At 35.3% G+C, this 9,360-nt stretch overlaps 1 long non-coding RNA gene across 1 annotated transcript; it reads right to left on the bottom strand.

The window, feature by feature from the left end:
- Window positions 1-2,530: 2,530 nt before the first annotated feature.
- LOC136040601 (uncharacterized) lies at window positions 2,531-8,286 on the bottom strand. Its single transcript, XR_010620824.1, has 2 exons — window positions 8,189-8,286; window positions 2,531-3,119 (listed from the first exon to the last, which is right to left on the bottom strand). It is a non-coding gene; the product is annotated as an uncharacterized LOC136040601 (long non-coding RNA).
- Between the last annotated feature and the right edge of the window lie 1,074 nt (window positions 8,287-9,360).

The raw sequence follows: 9,360 nt of genomic DNA, 5'->3' as shown, positions 1-9,360 counted from the left end.
CAGAAAACAATTCTTACTTCATAATATGCAGAATAATTATACCTAACACATTTTGCATGCAGACCCGCTATACTTTACTACTTTACCCCCTTCACCCCCCCCCCCCCCAATGTGCAAATATATAGCCCAACTTTATTCTAAACTAACGAAGAAACTAACGCAGAAACCGGTTTGTTCTCAAGTCTTACACATCGTAAGCTTGAGTGAGTGGCTTATACTATACGAGTGCCAGAATTTTTCACGAAGAGAGAGCAGGATTTCCCTTTATTATTTAACAACGATCAGAAATTAAATAATAAAAAAAAACCATCAAAGCTTAAAACGAACAGAAATTATTACGTATATGAAAGGACCTTCCACAAGACCTTGCTCTATACGCTACAGTTGTGACTTCTTGTCCTAATTCTTTAGGAAAGATTCCTGAAACGCAACGACCGTTTAATTAAAACAATAAGCTTTATTGTAAAATTCTACAAGAAAAACTTTAGCGTAAAGAGCGAGGTCTTGAGGAGAAGGCAACCACTTTCAAATATGTAATAATTTCTGTTCATTTTAAGGTTTAAGGTTGCTCCTTGCTTCCAGTTGAAGTTTTTTTTCTTTTTTTTTTAATTCATTTACTTGCAGATAGTATTTATTAATGGAAGATATACGGAGCAAGTTTTTTAAAGAGAAGCCATACTTCTTTTAATTTAGCTCCTTTTGAGTTTGACTAGGTTATCTATTGTAATTTTGTTAGTTTTAGGTTTCATTTCTTTATTAATTATTGTCTGACTTCAAACTATCCAAATACTTCATCCCCCCCCCCCGTTATGTTCAAATATATAGCCCAAATTATATATTTCCCATATATTCTGTCATTTGTCCTTGTCTTGTCTCGTGCTAAGCTGAAAGAAACCAATGAAGAAACCGGTATTTTCATGAGTGTTACATAGCGTAAACTTGAGCAAGTAGCTCATAATCCACAAGTACCCAAATTCCTTCCCCCTACGGAAAAAAACTCAAAAGAAATTCTGAAACTTGGAAATTTATTTATTATTTTCCACGGGGTGAGGGTATTTTCCGTGAGGAGGTCTTTTCCAGGGATGAGGGTATTTTACACGGGGGGGGGGATTCCCTCGGGAAGGTATTTTCCTGGGGGGGCATCTTTCGGGGGGAGGGTATTTCCCCGAGGGTATTTCCTGGGATGTATTTTCCGTGGGGTATTTTCTGGTTTGCTTCTCAAGTGTTACGCATCGTAAGCAGGAGTGAGTGGCGTATAATACACAAGCACCATAATTCCCTACCCCTAAGGAAAAAAAGTTCAAAATAAATTCTCAAATATGGGAAGCCTTATTTTTTACAGCGGGGGTGGGGTTTCTGAGGGTATATTCTGCAGGGGGCGTTTTCCTCGTGGGTATTTTCCGGGGTAATATTCTGATGAACGCACACAGTTAAGAGTTATTCAAACATTTCTTGACGGGCTACCATCTTTGAATAATCGTATATATTATGGTACGCATAACACGGGTGGCGTAAATGCGGTAGGTGAGGCGGCTTGTCATGGCAAAAGTGCGTATAGGTGTGACATAGGCAGCTTTCTGTGCGACACAGTCAATGGCCCTCTGATACACAAACTAGGTGACGGAGAGTGACTACTTTACCGGCCAAATATCAAGTGTAATAACAGGACTAAATCAATTTGGCTTCTAAACAGCAAATATTGTGTTGTAATTTTAGGAGTAATTTTGTTGGTAACAAAATTTTGCAGTTTCCTGAATAGTTTGTTGGAGTCCTCCTGAAAACCATCTCTTCAACCTGGTCCCCCCTGAAAAGTTGCATTTATTTTTATAAAATTTGACGAAAGTAAAACAGTTCAAAAAGGGAAAGTAAAACAGTTCAAAACAAAATAAAATGATTTGGAAAATTTGGAAAATCTTATGTGGGACGTACATGTGGGACGTAGAATTTAAAAATGAGATTGCTACAACATTATAATTCTATTTCATCGTCTTTAAAGATAAATGTTTCTTTGATTTCTAGGGACCAAGGTTTAAAGTAAATTTTCAGGGAAACAATCGAAATTAAAAAAAAAAGCATTCAAGAATAATTCCATAAACAGAGATACAGGTGAATTTGGATTGAACTCAATTTATGATAATTTACTGAGGTCAAATAAATTAAATATCACCTCATCTAAGAGCTATGACCCCTGTCCACGTAATATGTCAGATAATTCTAATGAACCGGAACCGAAAAGGTCAAAGAGATTTCCCTCCGCTGTTGCATTGAAAAAAATAAGAGCAATAAACTATATGTAAATAGTTTATTAGGTATAAATTTTGTTTATTTTTATTCATGTCTTTTAGCTTTACTGCTGATGATGAACACTGTATATGTGTTCGAAATATCCAGTTAAATAATTTTATATCTATTCACTGTCAATAAAAAGGTTTCATCCCTATTTTGAACTGTTTTACTATCGTCATGGAAAGGCAGTGTGGTCTTCGAAGTTATCTATAAAATTTTTGTGATAATGGAAAATTTTGGAAAATAATAACTGTAAAAATTTATTCAAGGTAATCATCACTGGTAGCATAGATAAATACATAAATAAATAAATTAGACTAAAAAATACAAAGTCTAAATAATTGCACTTAGAACATTTTCAATGCAAGCCTCATTTTCGAAGCAGTAAGAAATGTGCTCAAGAATGTTATTGTTGTCATCCGCAGATCTGGTTACTCTGTTGTTTCTCATTTGTGAAAACATTTCTATAACTTGAATCATGTTATCAATCATTTCAGTGTTAACTGCACTGAATGGAGAATTTCTTAATGAGGGAGATCCATTCCTTGATATAACTGGTGAGAATTTCCGCCAGATTTGGACCGCCATTGGTGCTGGCTCGTCGTTTCTTCTTTTATATGTATTCATTGCCCATTTGGCAACGCTCTGGGCCATAGTCCATCCATTTGCTTGGCGTCTTTGCGGAACATCTAGATTGTATTCATAGTGTGGCTTCTCTACAGATTCTGAAAGCTCGGCTCTTTCCGATCGTAAAGGCCATTTAGGTCTGGGGATGGCAGTAACTGCAGCAATTGCTCCAAATAGGAACAGGGCTTGAGTAAATCTTTTCATTTCTAGAAAGATAAGAGATCATAATATGAAAGAAAACTTCTTAGCGAAAAAGAGGCTCTCAAATTGTTAAAGATGACAGATCCGCCACCCCAAGTTTGACATAGTTAAACACACACTATCTTATGGTAATTGCCTTGTTCTATTCCTATCTTCTAATCTTGAAGATCCTCACTGTAAAACAGAAAGAAAGAAGACGCTGCAATGCCAAGACAACGACTGTTAAGAAAACCGAGTTTTGCAAAGTACGACTGTCTTGAAATCTTTTAAGATTGTGCAACTGAAAGTTTGACTTCATTTGATTAACCAACATTAGTTTATTTTTAGGTTATTCGCTTAAGCACTAACCGATTTTTTTTTTAGGAAGAAGCAATAGTGAAAAAATTTTAGAAGAGTAACTGTTTAAAAAAAGGTTTTGTGTTTGGAACAGCACCATAAGCTTTTCAAAATAGTCTAAAATTACACATTTGTATATTGTTGGTTCTCTATAGAGAGAAAGGGCAGAAAAGGGAAGGAATCCCTCTCTGCTCCCCTCTTTTTTAATTTCTTTGATACTACTAAGGAAGATGTAGAGCATAGAACAAATACCAAAAATCACTTTTTTCTCAGTGGAAATGCTTTTTAAAGGATTCAAGGATAAGTGTGGTAACACACTATTATTAAGGAGCGACTCAGTCCAAGAGTAAATTAAACTCTAAAAAAAAACCGATCTTTGATACCAATAAAGGCACCGATAGAATTGGCTTTTTACACTGATTCGAAATATTTAAAATCCATTAAGTTTGGTATTGCCCAACAAAGCTACGAACCGGGAGAAATTTGCCTGATTTCAAAAGAAAGGAGAGGGAACACCCTCGAAAAGTTAAGTGATCTTATTGAAAATCACACCGTCAGATTCAGTAAACCAGAAAACTCTACTGTGGAGGTTTCCCTGCAAAAATGTGGAATTTTGTTTATTTTGCAGAAATAAGATCACGGATACGAGTTTTTCGTCTTTTTTGTTTGTTTGTCCCCATGGGTGGTCATATCGAACCAATAGTCCTAGATGATCAAGAGTGGGTTCATTAAAACAGAAATCGAAAGCTCTCATGCCCAATTTAAGTGACCAAAAGAATTGGAGGAAAACCAGCTCCCTTCCTACATTCCTTTTTCCAAAGACATCCGATAAAAAGTCTTAGATAGCCATTTGATTTAGCGTAGTTCGAAGGTCATAAATCTATGCTCTTGGGGATGAAATGACACTCCATAGTCCCTGAGAAACCGGCTAGAACTTACGTAATTTGTGAATTTTTTGCACATAGTATTTGTTATTGGGAAATACACGGAAACATATCGAGAGGAAATTTTATTCCGGAGGGGGATTTTTTACTGGGATAAATTTCTAGTCGAAGAGAATTTTCCAGAGAAAATTTCACATGGGGAAGGAAGGAGATTTTCTGGTGTGATTTGAAAAATGGTCAGAAATTGAAATAAGAAATAATTTTTCCGCCGAATTTAAGGATCGACATTAAAAGTTAAAAAGAACAGAAATTAATCCGTATATAAGGGGGCTGCCCCTTCCTCAGCCCTCACACTTTACCCTAAATTTGCCTTTTCGTCAAAATTCTTTAAGAAAGACTGCATAACATAAATTGTAGAAAGGTTGAGAGAAAGTTAGTCTCCCTCATATACATCTACCGAATAATTTTATGTTTGTTTTATTTAACAATGTTCGACTGAACCTTCACCTGAATTTTTCTATTTATTTATCCAAAATATGATTAGGATGTCGCAGTAATAAACAGTTTCGCAATATGGGTCGTAAAACTGAGGAAGATATAGTAGAGGGAATTATTTGGGGAGAATTATCTCAGGGTTGTTCCCAAAAAGTCGTCAATTATTCCGAGTGGCTTTGGGTGTTGTTTCAAAAAGGTTTTCTTAATGTAATAATAATCACAATTTTTAGCACAATTGTGCAGTTAAAGCTAATTGAACTATCAAGAATGCATAGGGGAGGATCTTTGCATGTTAAAGTTCTTTATAATCTTACTCTGGTTTATGCCAATTGAAAGGGGCAATCCCCATTTTAAAAATTTTACTATATAATAAGACTGACCTAAAAAGCAAAACTAAATATCTTGTTAACTAATACTAATCTGACTAAAACTAAAGCTATTCATTAGGTAACAGAAATAATACGATAATATAAAAAGGCAAGAGATCTTAATTAAAATCACACCATCAGATTTTTAGTATCAGAGAATCTCGCTGTAGAGATTTCAGGCTCTTATCTGCAAAAATGTGGAAATTTGTATTTTCTGCCAGAAGAAAGATCACAAATGAGTGTTTATTTGTTGTTGTTTTTTCCCCAGGGATGATCGTATAGAACCAAGTGTCCTAGAGTACCGAGAGAGGTCTCAATATAGCGGGAATCAAAAGTTCTAGTCCATTTTTAAGTCACCAAAGAGATTGGAGGGTAACTAGCCCCTTTCCTACGCCCTTTCTCTCCAAAATCATCTGATAAAAAATGTGAAATAGCCATTTCGTTCAAATTAGTTGAAAGATCCCAATATTATGCCTCTGGGAGTGACAAGACCCTCCACAGCGTCTTGGAAAAGGGCTGTAAGCTATAAAATTTGCCCATTGTTCTCATATAGTATTCGCTAGAATGCATATTTACATTTTTTGGGAACCGGGTATTTTTGTACATGGTGGACATTTCCACGGGAAGAAATTTTCCGTGAGGAACGAAAATTTCCAAATAACCTTTCCAGGGGAAATTTTACACGGGTGGAATTTGCCGGAATTCCTAAACAAAATTCTTTTTATTTGTCTTACGGTTTCCTTGGCAACACAATTTTGCAAGTGTAGGGTTTGCTCTGGGGGCTTTATCTGGGGAAATTCTCAGTGGGGTCAGGATTTTTCTTGGGGGATTTTCTCGCCGGATAAACTTTCCTTGGTAGGGGAGGGTTCAACTTGATTTGAAAAACAATAAGAAAAAGCTTTTTTTTACATTAAAGCAGGCTAAGGAGTGTTTTTCAGGTGGAATTTTCCGCAGGGTGTTTTCCATGGGGAAATTTCCAGCGAGAACAGAGCTGTCCGAGGGAATTTTTGAGGAGGGATTTTAAGTGGCAGGAAATTCCCATGGAGTAATTTTTCGATGGGGGAAATTTTCAATGGAGGGGGAGGGGCTGGTTTCCCAGTATTATTTGGGAAACCGTGATAAATTAAATAAAAAACTAGTTTTTGAGCAGAATGTAAGGAACAATATTAAAACTTAAAACGAACAGGAATGGTTCAGAGCATGAGGGTGACTAGCCCCTCCCCAGTACCTAGTTCTTTTCTCTAAAATTTGACTTTTCGTCCCCATTCTTTGAGGGCAACAACTGTAACACGAGAGTTGTTTAGTTAGAATAAGAAGCTTTTTAAAAAAATCTCAAAAACTTTGGCGTGTTTAGAGAGACAGTGAAGAGGGTGCTGCCCACTCGTATATGGAACAGCTTCCGTTCACTTTAAGTTTTGTGCTGCTCCTTAATTTCAGCTGGAGAAACTTGTTATTATTATTATTATTATTATTATTTGATTATTGTTTAAGGCCGGGGGTAGCATAAAATGATTTTTCTTTTTAAGAACGTTGCTCAGTAAATCTTGTTGTGTGCAACAATACTTCCAATTTAATTAGAAATATACCATTAAAAACATCTAGTTTCCCAACAGTATTATTTTCTTTGCCTATATCCAATATACTTCCTACATTGTTGTGAATTGTTACACCATGTCGTAATATTTGTATGAGGAAAACCTTTTTTTTTATCATTCTTTTCGTTTAAAACAACTGATGGCAAAGGGCAGTGTCGCATGGATAATGCGATATAATGGATCAAAACTTCAAGACTACATAATTATGTCATTTTTCTTCTCTTTATTATAGTAAGTTCTATATTTTCTAAAAACTAGGAAACAGGCGGCACGTGGCTCTTCCGGATTCATTACTTGAGAGAAACGCCGAGTTCGAGTTTAACTGGTTTGTTTGTTGAACGTAATCGTTGATTTATAACATGGCACAATTGTTCGAAATCGGATATTAACGAGGGATTAAATCCGCTATCATATGAAGTTGCCACTAGTTCTAACTAGTTGCCAACTATATCCATTCTAGTGGCAATAGCTACCACTAGAATAGGTGAAAAGAAGTTTTCACTTGTAGCCACTGAGATTTTAAGGTCTTTACGATTGTGTAAAAAATTCCAGTACTTATCGGTTATATAGCAAACACTGCGGAAGTGAAGCTCTATTAATGTAAATGAGATCAAACAAAATATGATAAAAATATATTAGTTGAGAAACAAATTTTGGCTATATATTTGCATATTAGGGGTGGGGGTGGGGGTGAAGCACAGCATATATTAAATTAGTGACCTAACCTAACCAAACCAAAATACCAGCTAAATACTTAAATAAGACATAGCTACAATTTATTTTCCAATCAAGCCAAAGTTAATTGTGTGGTATAAAGAAGTTGCTTGACCAGGTTTGCATGATCCGCGATCAAAATTCTATAGTGTTTATTATATAACCGATAAGTATCAAAATTTGTTATCTCCACACAATTTGCCTGTTGTTTGCAGCAATCCAAGAATCTTGTTCTTAGATAAATTCGTGCGTTCGGGACAACTCCAGGAACTGTCTTGTTTAAAAGGTAAACACTAAACACCAGCTCCAAGTTTCACAGACAGAATTTCTAGCAATAGGCAATATTCGTAAATGGCAGCAATGAGCAATTGTAATTGCCATTAGGCTTAAACTACACCGTCTCTTCCGGATTAATTGATCTTATTATTTACAAAGACTCTAAACAACGATGCATATAGCTACTAATGATGTGCAGAAGGAATTATCTAGTTATTAGATAAAAGCTGAATTTTTCCAACTCCAATAAATTGTTTGGCAGAGTAGAGAGAAATTGGCTATTTCGGCAACCAAATTGCCCTGATAATTGAATACAACTTCTTTTAGATCCAAGAGTCACATGGTCAAACAATTTTAGGGTTAAAAAGTATCTATTTGCCGAACTTTACTTAAAGATGATATTTACCTAGGCTTACAAATCCTTAAGACGAAGCCCTCTTGCCTTAACTAACTAACTTCAACTGAGAGGAGAAAGTATTTTTCTTCCTTAGTTGGTTATACCTGTTAAATATGCAGCATCCGTATTTCCTTGTGACACCAAAACATACTTTTGTTACAACTTCCCTAATTTAAATATTTTGCAAGTAGTGCTAGTTAGGCTTATCTTCATTGAAGCAAGTAAGCCTAAATGTGGTATTTAGATTAACCTTGAAAAGTAAAAATTAGCTCAAGTGATTTGTGGTTTAAAATCAAAAGCGAAAGTTGTTGAATGATTAATTCTCCCACGCTTCCTTTTAATAGTCTTTACGTAGAATAAAGGTTTCCGAATAGCTTACGGTTTAAACCTCTTTGGCATGTCTATAAAATAGCGTGTTAAAACTGAGCTCTCCGAAACACTAAAGGCAGACTTCACTTTTGCATTGAATGAGTTGTAAAATGGTAAATATTTTATTTTAAGAGAAATAAAAGTTCTTTTTTTTCTGTAAAACTAAATATGATATAAAAGCCTTTGTACTAATTTCAAAAGTAACCATTAAACCTTATAGTACAAAATTCCAAACAGAATATTTTACTACTTTACTTCTGGTTCACTTCTGAAAGTTATTTTAAAAATATTCACATATCGTCAGATGGAATAAAGTATAATATGTCTTTTAACTTACCATTAATAGTATGTCTCTGAAATAGCGCATTAAGACCAAGATCGTCGAAACTGATTATGGTCTAAGTCAATATTGAAACTTAATGAATTAGCAAAAAAATTGGATGGAACCTTTTTCGAGCCTCACGAATCTGCTCTGGGCCGCTTTGCCTTATTTAATTAGCCGTGAGTTGAGTAAGTTAAGGTTTTGACCTATAAATTTGCTCTCTGTTTTGGTGCATCAATCGGGGGACAGGAAGTCATAGTTGCCCCCATGGATTTTCTGCTCCCAGGATTTTAAAAACTACCTTTTTTGATGTTTTTAGTGAAAAATACCTTTTCGGCATTTTCATTGAAAAAATTGGAAAATTGACATCCTCCTTCGATTAGATTTCGATAGCTACATTTTGCTCCCTTTAGGCTACATTTTCTTGAAATAGTGTTTCTGTATGTGTTGAGTTGAACGTCAGTTTTCCTAAGTTGTCCTTGGTTGAACT

The sequence above is a fragment of the Artemia franciscana genome, chromosome 21, assembly GCF_032884065.1.
Source record: "Artemia franciscana chromosome 21, ASM3288406v1, whole genome shotgun sequence".
In the NCBI taxonomy this organism is placed as follows: domain Eukaryota; kingdom Metazoa; phylum Arthropoda; class Branchiopoda; order Anostraca; family Artemiidae; genus Artemia; species Artemia franciscana.
The sequence above is the reverse complement of the archived record's forward strand: the minus strand, read 5'-3'. Positions and strand labels throughout refer to the sequence as shown.